Below are 13405 nucleotides of genomic sequence, written 5' to 3'. Positions count from 1 at the left end.
GTTTCATTGCCAAAAATTGAAATTGTTTGAACTGACCGGTCTTATCAAAAGATGAACTAGTTGAATACATCTAAGTAATCTGTAAAAATTTAAAGAAATCAATTTATACATACACACAGCACAGTCCTTGCCCTACTGTCGAACTTTCACTAAAAATACCATATTTCATACTTCACAGAAGGAAAATAAGTAATTTTATAATAGTTTTTCAAAAGTTAAGTAAATAAACCAGAGATCTCACAATGTAATTTGATTTCTGTGAAACAAATGAAAAGGTAAAATGGTAAGTAGTATCAATCAATTTGCATTGTTCCATTTACTACCAATCCATTTCAGCAAATACGAAAATGGTTTTACGAAAATCGATTTACATAGTCCCAATAGAAGGCCCCAGGACAATTTAGTTATAAAAAAATTTAATAATTAGCATTAAACAAATACGGAAGCAATTACTTAATTAATTACTTAATGTTTTTGAAAAAAATATTGTTAACAAAAATAAAATTGAAATTTTGGCGGTTATAAAACAGTTAATATCATTAATCATAAAAAATATGGGTTGGTATATAGGTTTGATATGAGACAAAGCAATTCACGTGCTGCCTCAACGAACAGTATCTACTATAGTACTTCTTTGCAATATAAAAACAATTCCATTTGTCATTTTGATAATATTGCCAAACGAAACAAATTTTCAGCGTTTCAACGTAATTTTGAAAAATGAGGAAGTAAAACATGCCGTTTATTTATTTTGAAAGTATTTGTATAAAACAAAAAGGCAGTTATCTTGTATAACGAACTTTACTCATGAACATAGTAATAAGGCTAAATAATCTTGAAAGAAAACTAACTCTCACCATAATAATATTTTTCCCCCCTTTTAGCACATGATCAAAGATCATTAACACTCAATTAATTACAATTTTGAGAAAATGAAAAACAAACCATTAAAATATTCTATGATTCATAAAAATTGATTTTTAATGACAATTTTCCCGTTATAAGAGAAAAATAAATTTGTCATAATTTCCAACATTTTTTTAGTCTTTTTTTTACTCTCTGCTCATTAATTTAATTTATTTCACCTTATTATTATTAATTAAATGAAAATTCTTCTGAAAAAAAAAATTTGTTTTTATTAAAAGATTAATTAACATAGGAAATTTTTTTAATTTACCCCTTCAGTTCATAACCTTTTACATTAATATTTATTTAACTGTAATAAAATAATGTTATAACAGAAATTTTAAAATAAGAACAAAGAAAAAAAAAGGAAAAATGCGAAGGAATAAAAACGAAAAGAAAAACAATATAAAATTTTTGGTACATAAAAAATTTTTAAATAATCTGGAAGAATTTTGTGTAATAAGAAAGGGTTAAAAAAAAATAATTAATTAATTTCTTTCTGGCATTTTATTATATTTTTGTGTTCTATATTACAGTTTGTTTTGTTGGTTAAAAATTTGACCTTGACATGTTTTTTGTTTTTTAAAGCAATGAACATAGATGTATAAACAAAAAAACATTTAATCGGTCCTTCAAACCATTGGTTTCAAAAATTGCACATTTCCCTTTTACAATTTTACTCTAGAGTTAGTATTTGCATATGTAGTTCTAAGTATGTATGTCTAAGAAATTAAAAGAATCTATATAAAAGCTTGCATAAATTTAGGAGAAATAATTTTTCGAAAATTTTATATTGAGCATGAATGTGTTGCGAATTGATTTATATTGTGTTGAGTGGACGGCTGCTAATACAATCTCGCTTTTATAAAAGATCGAAAGAGCTTACAGCGTCGAAATAATTGCCATTTTGTGAATTTCTTTGAATTTTGCTCTTCTAAAATAAAATAAAATATTACATTTAGCATATTAACTCTTAAAGCTGTTAAAATTGAAGATTAATCCGAATGACCGTATAGGAAAAATTTGGTTTCGAAAAAACTTAGCTCGAATTTGAAAACTTAGCTCGGTAATCTGACATTAATTTATAGTTTCATCTGTAAATAGATGTAATAATAGATTTTTTTGGTTTGATTACATTACCTTGTGAAAACCGACCTTTCCCGATATAGGAGGTCTAATATAGCATTAGGAAAGAACGTTATTCAATATATTATTATTCTATTAAATAATACCTCCAATAAGGATCTTTTTACGGACAATACTTCATCCTGAATATAAATTTAAATTTTGTGAAGAGACAGACAGATGAACAGAGTAAAATATATGCAATTTTACCAAAATTTTTTTTGGAATATGCCAAAAACAAGAAAAAGGAATAAAAATGAAAAAACCGAAAATAAAAAATTCTTGTAAAACTTGTGTATATTTTTTGTGCGTTGGTGGTCTAAAAATGTAAATTTTGCAATATGCGTAAAAAATGAAAATATACGATTGAAAGGATATACCAGAACCTTCGATTGAAATTATTTATGATACCGAAATCCAACTGAGGTCCACACCTACACTGATATTACATAGCTATTGACAATTGTTTAAAAGTTTGAAGGTTCTTTTTTTTGTGCTATTTATTTTGGAAAGGTCAACAAAACTTATTTAAAAAAAATTGTTTTCTGAATTTACATTTATATTTTAAATAGTAATTGCTCCCAAAAATATTCGATCATTAAGAGAACGAATATACATATAAATATTTAATTTAAAAATTTAATTAAATTTTTTCAAAAATTTAAAGAGCAAATTTAAAGAATGTCATATTTAAGTGAAATTAAATTTCTGATATAAATGTCAGAGCCACGTTGCCTACATGAGGCGGCCATAAGACAAATATTCAAGATTTATAATTTGAGTATTTGAAATTTGAAAATGAAAAAATATTAAAGTTTTCGGGATCTGTAAATACGGAAATGCTTTACAATTTATGTAACGTGTGTAAGAAATAGATTACAGGGTCGTATTAACTGGGTTTGTGGCGATGTAGGGTCCGCAGAGAAATCAATATCCATGCGGGGTGCGCTCCAAAATTTTTTCATATAAAATTATATTACAAACATTTATAAATTCTTATTTTTCACAAAGAAAACGAAACGTATGTGTGTAATTGGTATATCGAATGTGAAACAATAAAACCGGCTCAAAATCAAATAATGTTCACACTTTATAAAAGCTCTATTATGGTCCGCTGAAGATGTAGAGAAATGGCTTGAAAATCAAATTATTATTGAGTTGAACTTTAGTCAAAAAAGTATGTTATATCCTAACTAATTAACTTATTTTTACAATTTTAAGCCCAAAAATAACAAAAATGCAATGGCGTTTTCTCTACTCAAATTAGTACTTTTTCACTACTACTCAAATTAGTACTTTTAAAGTGTATAAATAATTTCATTAAAAAATAAAAAAAATATACCTTGAATAAAACCCTCAATTTTATTGACTCTAATTTTATTATTCCTATACTAAGAAAAAAAATCTCCCACTCTATTTAAAAATAAAATAAATCACTAAATATTTAAATTATCATCACGCCTTACACTTCTAAAACTATTCTAATATTAATTAATCGTTTGAGGGTGAGGTCAATTTTACTTTTGCACACTGTTATAATATATAAGTAGAGTTCTTAAAAAGGATATCCAGTTTTATAGATATTTTTACTCCCGTTCTTATTAACTTGAAAGTAAAAGTTAAAATCTATTAAAATATCGCTGTAAGGAAATTGAATTTTTAGATTTTTTTTTCTTATTTTATTTTTTGTTTTATTTCTATTTCTAGGTTCAAGGATATTTTCTTTAAAATAAAAGACAATATAGAATATATAGAAGTATTAAGTTATATATTTATTGTCAGATTCTATAACTATTTTAAAAGGACCTTAGTGAAAAAGGAGAAAAAAAGGTATTTAACTGAAATGGGGTACAAATTTATTTTTATAAAAATATTTATATACAGGAAGTTGAGCTACCATACATATGTGTATGTTTATTTAAATGGTATTTTACGTATGTATATAATAATTATGTGCATATATTCTACCGTCAAATGAATTGTGTTCATGTTTTCGAATTCACAGAATAATGAAAATTATATTGAGAGTTAAAGTTAAGTTATACCCTTACATTCGTAAACAAAATTTTTGGAAATTTGAATCAAAAATGTAAAATTAAAAAAAAAAAAACGAGACTAAACATAGTTGACCGTGTGAACTCTACGATACCTTTACAAAATAAATGATACACAGTTTCCTACAAACTCTTGCTTTTTAGACATCTTGTGCTATTTTTTACATACAATCTACTATTTAGTGCATAAAATTTTATTTATTTAAATCCATAAAATCTAAAAAAGTTTTACTGGAAATGATGGCCACATCACCAAATTTGTTTGTTCAAAATTTCAAATTTATAACATCAATAGTTTCTGAGCTATATGAACAAACGGCTTATGGAAGTTGTATGGCAGTTATCACAAGCACAGTCGTAACAATATTTTTTCCTTGTGAAAATGTTTAAAACTATGTGCCGAATAAATTCTGAGACATGACCAAATACTTTTTGGAGTTGTTTGGTAGCTATCACAAGCGATCAAGAGATCTCAACCATTTTAAATGAATATAGCTGCTATTTTACTATGTTCGCTTGGGCGAAATCTTAATGACATAGATTTTATAATATCTGAGATATAGCCAAAAAAAATTTTGAAGTTATATGACAGCCAACCGTACCAGTACCTAGACCATATCCAATTTAAATAGGATTCTGAATTTTGCTATAATAAATCATTTTTGAAAATTTAGTGAACCTAGCTCAATAAGTTTTTAAATTATTGGTGGGACGGACGAACAGACAGACAGACAAACAAGTATGATTAGATCGACTAAAAACTCGACGCTTATCAGAAGCATATACTTATATCTCAGACCATTATTTCTTAGCGTTAAAAACGGATTATTGCAAATTTATTATACCCTTCAAATATACGTTCGTACACTTATAAAAAAATTCGAAATCGCTATCTCTAGTCAAATTCTTTTACGAAGATTTTAAGGATAATTAATAAACGATCCCTATAAAATTATATTTTTTTTTAATTTAATAAAAAACTATTGAATTCCATCGATTTCTATTTACAATATTTCTTATATTGCTTGATTTTAAATTCACACAGAATTTTCATCTTTTATTCGATATCTCGGAATCGTACCTTTAATTGTAACTTAATTTGAACATGAACATATTTATTTCATTCATATTACCAGTACATATTTATATTCACACCTCGCCAATATAAACCGGAATAGTTCTACTATCACACACAAAGATAACTTAAATATTCCGATTTTAATACACAATTTTCTGAAATTGTATTCATTGTCACTACCCACACAGTTTATTTAAAAATCTATACAAAACAATCATGTATACTTACAACTGGGTCGTGAAAATAAGAAAAACAATAGCTGTTCCAATTTTATAAATAACAAATTATTGAATTATTCGGTTGAAATGTCAAAACATTAGTCCACTTACAATTTTTATTTCATATTTTTATTAAGAGTTTGATAACCTGGAGTAAATTTAATAAAAGTTTTATTTTTTTTTAATAGAACGATGAATGCATCAAAAATATGAAATTTTTTTTTTGATAGTTTTAAGTTTTAAGTAACAGAAGGAAAACCCTGCAATCAAACAAAAATAACTTTTTTTTTATTATTTATCAAATTCTTATTTAAATTACTGCAGATTTTCCTCTTGAAACATTTTATTTTTTTTTTTTCAAATTCAAAATTTTAAATGAAAAATTATTCTTTTCTCAAAAGTTTTTCTTTTTTAGCACTTTTCCAAAAAAATTTTGAAAAAAAGTGCTTATTAGTTTCACTCTGTCCGTCCGTCCGTCCGTCCGTCCGTCCGTCTGTCCGTGTGTCTGTTTACAAAACTTCTACACCCTTGAAGATAGAAAGCTGAAATTTTGTATGTACATAGATCTTTACTAGAAACTTATTTCCGTAGAACAAAATTTTTACCTATCTCCCCCCCTCTAGAAGTTATACCCCTCCAAAACCTTAAAAATGGCCATTTTTAACTATTTGTTGCAATGAAACCATAAGCATTTTTGAAATTTTGCAAACGCATAAAGGCAGCGGCTTGCTTCCCCTAGCGCGATATACTATAGCTAAACTTTAGAAAAACAAAATGGCCGTTCAAATTTACCGTTATCTAAAGTCTTTTTTTTCCAAATTTTTGATTTCGTTTTTCTTCTAGACCCCAGCCTGTAGAAGCTTGAAATTTTAGGGGCTTATACACATTAACAAATAGTTCATTTCGTTAGAAGAAAATTTTTTTCCATCTCCACCCCCTCTCAAGTTATCGCCTCTTGAAATTTGTAAAATTTGAATTTTTAGCGCCTTATATTTCCAAAACCGCAAACGTTTTCAAATTTCTATAAACATAAAAAGCTAGCGGTAAATTCCGTGACATTAAAAAATATAATTATTTTTCTTAACTCACACAATTAACCCTTAAAATCGAGCATTATGTTAACCCCTCTTTATATTAATTTTTGCTTTATTTCAAAGATTGCATGAATGCATCATCCTAAATATATGCAATCCTGGAAATAGTTAAATATGAATGAAAATAATTTTAATAGTGCGGTAGGTATGCATAGACTGTATTTAAAAGCAGAATTTTCACTTGTTGAAGGGAAAAGTGCTACAATACAAACCATTGGTTTGACCCAACTTTATTATTGTATACTTGTAAGTATTTACAAAAATAACCTCAAAACTAAATTTTATTATGAAAATCATGAAAAGAAGAAACGGATTAGAAATTGGTATTTTTTACTGATAAACAGAAAAACAAAAAAATAAATAAAATTGGGAGTCAATCTCCTTCGCATTTCCGTTTGAAAGGTATGGAAGATATGACTAACTGGCTTAGTATTTTGTGATGCTAAACAGAAATATTGTTAATGATTGTTAATTTACATTGGCCTGTTTGTATCATATTTGGAAACAGGACCTACTAACCTTTAACAACCCAATGATGCGGTGCCACTGGTTGAAGTATTTGACACTAATAATAAATTTTAAAACGATTTTTATGACTCTCAACTGCACCAAAGTAACTAACAAAATAATTGATATGAATTTTCTACCAGTAGATGGCTTTATGAATTTTTAAAAGAAAATAAGCGTCGAATTCTTTGATAGTGCAAACCTTGATTTACAATGTGAATATAAATACTCGCTTCTTGCCAAAAGAAAGGGGACAATTTCCCTGTTTAATTGTATACGAGTATATCCTACAGTTGGCACGACTTTAATTTTTTTTCTTTTTCTTGCTTTTCTCAATTTAATATTTAATGTGTTTGTTTTGAGTGAAAATTTTCAACTTATTTTCTTTGTTTTTCTTCAAAAAATATTTCTGACTTTTTTATAATTTAATACAGAAGAAGAAAAAGAAAGAGAGTGACATAACAAAAGTCTTCCCCGCAGCTACACTCGCTCCTTTTTTTACGAATAAAATAAACCAATAAAGACAAAGAAACGAAATTTGTTTATTCCCTTTTTTTTTGTACACTCACTTTATTTCGGTTGTTTTATTAAAAATTCAATTCCCGGCCCGAAATTCGTTTATAGTAAAAAAAGTATATGAGGCAAAAAAAAAAGAAATAAATGTCGTTATCTTATAAACTTATAAAGAAAAGGAAGAACGATTTTTTTCAATGATTTTTTTTTTTTTTGAATTTTCAAAAAAAAAAATTCTCTTTTATTGCGAAGCCCTTTATAATTCATTATTGACGCTTGTAAAAGTATTAATATTGTTATACTCAATTTTAATATTTATACCAGTCTATTGTGTAATAAGGCACAATCTAGGTACGAAATCAACCGAAGACATTTTCACTCAAAATCAACCGAAGACATTTTCACTCAAAATCAACCGAAAACATTTTCACTCGAAATCAACCACATAACCAAAGTGAAGTTTTGTGGTCCAAACGGATAAGTGAGTCCATTACGTGTTGAATATTGTATTGTAAAATAAAGTACAATCAAAGCTGCAAATTCGATTTACCTATAATTAACCTTTTAAGAATAAATGTCCAATTGGCAACTTAACCTGAAACAAATATATTTCTTTTACGGCTCTTAAAACAAAGATTGATATCCTCAATTAGAATGTAGCTTAGTTGAAATTCAATAAAAAAAATTAGACACTAGAAAATAAATTAATTCTTCGTTGTAAGTGTACAGCTTTTTTTTAAAACGCTACAGATGAGATGTTTTCATTTTTCAATTAGCTGCTCTGAAGATTTATGATAAGACGTATTCTAACTATCAGCTTCAGCAACTTATACAATAATATACTCTGTAACTTAAGATTTTGAAATATTTATGAACAATTACTATGAATACTTCGGTCGGTAGAGAGGTTATTGCATTAAACAAAAACATTAAGGACCGTATTCACACGTAATAAGACAAAAACAGCAATCTGAAATTTCTAATGGAGGAATTGAGAAGCCGTCAATATATAAAAATTAGTATAGAAACAATATTTTACTTAGTAAGTATACATATTTATTTAATTAATAATTTATTCATAATTTCAACTTCAAATCTGACACTAATAACTTAAATCTTCTTTAGAAATCAATATTACAAATGTGCTAGAATGTCAAATCTCAAAGCAGCGAACACTATTCAATGATATTTAAAGAATAGAGATAAATTTAAAGAATAAGGCACATGAAAGTTTATAGTTTTTATGAAATTCATAGCTACTATGAAATTTTGAATTTAATTTATTTTATTAACCCTAGAATGGCTAGAGTTTTTGTATCCTTTAATGACTTTTCTTCCTTCACAAAATAATTGGCATAGAATATACACAGTCGTTATTTAGTGCATATAGTCCAAAAATTTGGCTCTTTACCTAAAATGTAGCAACAAACAAATTACAAAAAAAACATATCTCTTAATGAGCTTGTATGAAAAAATAATTGCATATGACTTTGGAGTTCCACACACTACCGTTTAATTTGAGCGCCTAAAAGCAATGAAAGTTCTGCACATTTTCAGTACAAATAAAGCAAATCAAAAAATTTTCTAGTATTAAAAAACTTTCTAGAATTAAGTAAAAGTTTTTCTAAGGTTAATAAAATAAAAACTGCAGTTCACGATTTAGTTTTTAATCTTATATAATCTTCCATAGGGTTATGAATTAAATTTTCATTCAAATTAATTGAAAAATTGCAAACTTAAGCATTTTGATTAATAACATTAATTACTTAATAGCTGGTATTTTTGCTATTTTACCAAAAAATTTTTTTTCTGTACAATTAAAATTAAATGCAGTCATTGATAAAGTTATTTTTTAACAAACACAATTAAAAAGTACACAATGTATAAAAAGGATGTTTGCTTTTCCGAATTAATACGTTGGCAAAAATGAATTCTGGACCAAAAAATTTTCAACAAAATAACAATAATTTTTCACTTTTAATTTTTTTGTTTTTGCATTTTGTCCAATTAAAAAATTTTTGGTTACATGCAAACAATTTTTTTTCCACCCGCTATTTCTGTTGTGTTTTGCTTTTGATTCCCTGTTCTGACTGAAGCCAAAAACCAATTTAAAACAAACAAAAAAAAATAATTATTTTAAGAGGTTATACAATGTTGTGTATAAAGCTATCATCTGGGGTTTTGACATTGTATACATGTATACTTATAGGTTTTTCTTTTTAAAAGTTAAAAGGAAAATCTATAAAATCAAAAAAGAAACAAAAAACAAAAACGACAACACTGAAATTGGTTTTAAGGAGACTACAAAAATTTTCACTTAAATATTAAAAAAATTTTTGTACGCTGTCAATATGCCATACTAATTGTGTTATACATAGTATTTATAATTATTTTTCTTGTTTTATATAGAAAATAAATATACACATACATACAGGGTGATTCACCAGCAAGTTATGGGCCATATACCATCAGGTAGAGGGTCGAAACAAATAGTTTTTGAAAGGGTGGTTAGAGAGCTTAAAGTAGGGAATAGCCAATTATTTAGTTTTAAACCTTAAGAAAATTACAATTTTCCTCATTTTTTATTCTTCTACATTTTTTGTCCCGACAATTGCTGATGAAATTTTTTGAAATTTCCAAAATACAATTTAGAGAATTTTGCCTAGCTGCTTAAGCTTTAATTCAAGTCATTTAAAAAAACTTAAATATGTTAAAATTTAGCCAAATTGTCTTCATGCTCGGAAATATTTCCGATTTGACCTTATATTCCGGACAAAAAATTTTAGTCATTTTCGACCTTCTACTCGATGGTATATTACTCCTAACTTGTTTCTGAATTTCCCTGTATGTGTATGTAATGGGTATGCATATGTGTACAAATGAAAAATATAAGTGCACGAATAAGCAATTATTGCAGCTATATGAGTGTATATTTTATATGTAGCCTGCTTATATATGTTGGGTTTGTGTATATTTTCTCATTAAATATTTTAAAACATTTTGTAAATATGAATAAAAATAAAACACAAAGAACCACACATATCGTACAATTGAGGTATATTTATTTTTCTTTTTCCAATTTCTTTGTTTTAATATCCTTTTTATCTTATTTTTTTTTAGAGGAAATGAAAAACAAACCGAGACAACCAGATGATATGTATAAGAATTTCAAAGGGAAATTCTATTTGGAAAAATGAAAAAATCGTAAAACAAACGAAACCAAATCAGTTTTATTTATTTTTTCCAAATGAAATCTAATTTTAATTTTTCAACTAACAAAAGCATAACTTTTATAATATTGAATTTTCAATAAAATATCCTTAAAAATTTTTTTTTTTTAAATTACGAGTACAAAGAACGTCACATTTTGCCGCTGTATATTTCTTTTAATAAAATGCCTGCCTTTGTACAAAGTGGGTTTTTTTTTTATAAATGGAATTAAAATTTTAATTATATTAGATGCAATTGATTTAAAATATTGTTGACATTTCAAAATGATATTTTGATATTTTAATAAATTAAATAGAATTTTTTTAATTAAATAATTGCTATGAATGGGTGTACGGTAGAATATTGAGAGAAAAACGAGTATATATTAAAAAAAATTTTGCTGATAAAAGTGTCGAAAGTTATTATAACTAATTGATTTTTCTCAAGAAGTAGCATTTGGTTTCATTAACATGCATAATGTTCATATATACTTTTGAGTAATTATCGAAGTTTCATAAACGAAGACCCTAAATAAGGAAGAACGTAAGTTTTTAAATTGAAATGAAAATCAATATAGTTTTCCCAATTTAAATTTTAAATACCATCCAAAGTTTCGATTAAATTTGACTAATTTATTCAAAATTCAATTTTGCATTACTTAAACAAATTAAACGAAGCCGGTCAATCGACTTACCTTGGATATGTCTTGATCACATCAAATTCTAATGGGGTTTCAGAATTTACTAGGCAATTTAACGTAATACAAAATTTATTAAATTTCCCACTTAAGGAATAGCATTAAGTTTTAAGAACTCAAAGTCAGTATTATACAATAAGTAATGATTCTATTATAATAAATTAGTTTTATTTATTTTAAATTATTTTTTATTTTTAATATAAATTTATGTATTTGAAATATTTTATTTGTATATGTTTAGTGTGAGTCTCATAATAAGAAAATATGCTTCGATTTGTAAGCCAAAGCTTTTGTTAATCAATAATTTAAATGCGCTTGTGTTAACCTTGATTTAGTCTTTAACTATGAAAAATTTAAACAACATTTAAATTAAGAAATTATCAGGAGCCTGGAGCTTAAAAATTAAAATGCATTAGTAAATTAATTTTAATTACATTCAGTTTTTTTAGCATTGTGATTTTACAAATGCAAAATAATTGGTGTGTTAATATCATTCTTATAGTAAGAGATCTGCTGTGATAAGCAGCGCATATTTAAGATGATTTTTACGTTCTTTCTTCAACAAAACGAATTCATGAAAATTAAACGAATCAATTATTTTCGAAATTAATCGCCAATTTACAAATTTAGGCTTTACAGATCAGAATAACAATTAGTCTTAAACGGAATGAATATTATTTTCTCCATTTTATATCCCTTTTTTGATTACTATCATGATTATCATAGCAATGCCTTCCTATTCATATGAAAATGTTTCCAAACATAAAAAGATGTTTCTTTTAAAAACTTTTTCCTTTATATTTATAGAAAGGAAATCTCAAAGAAAATTTCAACATTTGAAAAATTTTCAAAAGGATGTTCTTCTTAACTAAAAAAGTAATCATTAACGCATTCTCTTTAATTATTTTTCTTTTTGTCTTTCTGTTAATTTTCTATTTCTACAATAGTTTTAAAGTTTTAATGAAGTGTTAAAAGATGACAGAACTTACAGATATAAGAGAATAAAAAGAAGAACGGATCCGTAAAATATTTTTTGTTTCATTTTAATTTTTAAAATTTTATTTAAATTTTTTAATTTACAAGAAGTCATAAGACTTTACGATATTGAAATCTTTTCTATTTTATTTAAATCTTTGTCCTTTCTTTTATAATTTTTATGATAATTTTCATTTAATTTGCTCTAATGAGCATTTTAAAGATCATAAAGTAACATTTTGCAGTCAAAATGCGCAACAGAATGTTTGTTTAATTAAATAACTTTTTGAGCCTTCTTGCAGAAGGTTTCTTTTTTCTCTTTGGGAATATTTTTTCTACAAATATTTTTTACAATTTTTTGTTACTTTTCAATAATTATGAACTTAATTTGCATAATATTGTAATGTATTCAAAATTTTTAAATAAATTTCCTAGTAAATTTCATGCTCGAATAAAATTCAATATTTAGTTTATTGCATCCGCAATCATTTAATATTGCCCACAATAATATTTGTGTATAAAAGTAATTTGAAATAGAAAAATTATTGCAAAGAATTTAGTGTACAATATTAGTTACACTTGTGTTACTTTTAGTTTAAATATTTGTGAGAAGGGAAATGATAATAGAGTGAAGGAATCGAGAAATTTTCTTTCTTTCAAAATGGAAACTAAAAATTTGAAAAAAAATCTTTTTTTTTTTTTCGCTGAAATTTGTATTTAATTGGAAAGGGTTATATAAAATGTATTTGTACATTTAATTATGTCAGTAAACTTAAGGGCGTTCCATCCAAACAAAAGTTTTGAGAACATAAATCAATAGTATAAAAATTTTGCTCTGTTTAATAAAAATGGCGGAGTTATTCTTTAGCTATTTTATTAATTACAAAATTTCTTCTAATTTAATTGCATTTACAATCTTATTGTTAAGCTATCGACTGAACTTAATGATGAAAAAAGTTCGTTGGATTACACACACTATAATTGTGAACAGAGTTTGTTACTACAGTGAGGTTTTTTTTACAATATGG

This window comes from Condylostylus longicornis, unplaced genomic scaffold (assembly GCF_029603195.1).
Source record: "Condylostylus longicornis isolate FDR11 unplaced genomic scaffold, ASM2960319v2 ptg000048l, whole genome shotgun sequence".
In the NCBI taxonomy this organism is placed as follows: domain Eukaryota; kingdom Metazoa; phylum Arthropoda; class Insecta; order Diptera; family Dolichopodidae; genus Condylostylus; species Condylostylus longicornis.
The sequence above is the reverse complement of the archived record's forward strand: the minus strand, read 5'-3'. Positions refer to the sequence as shown.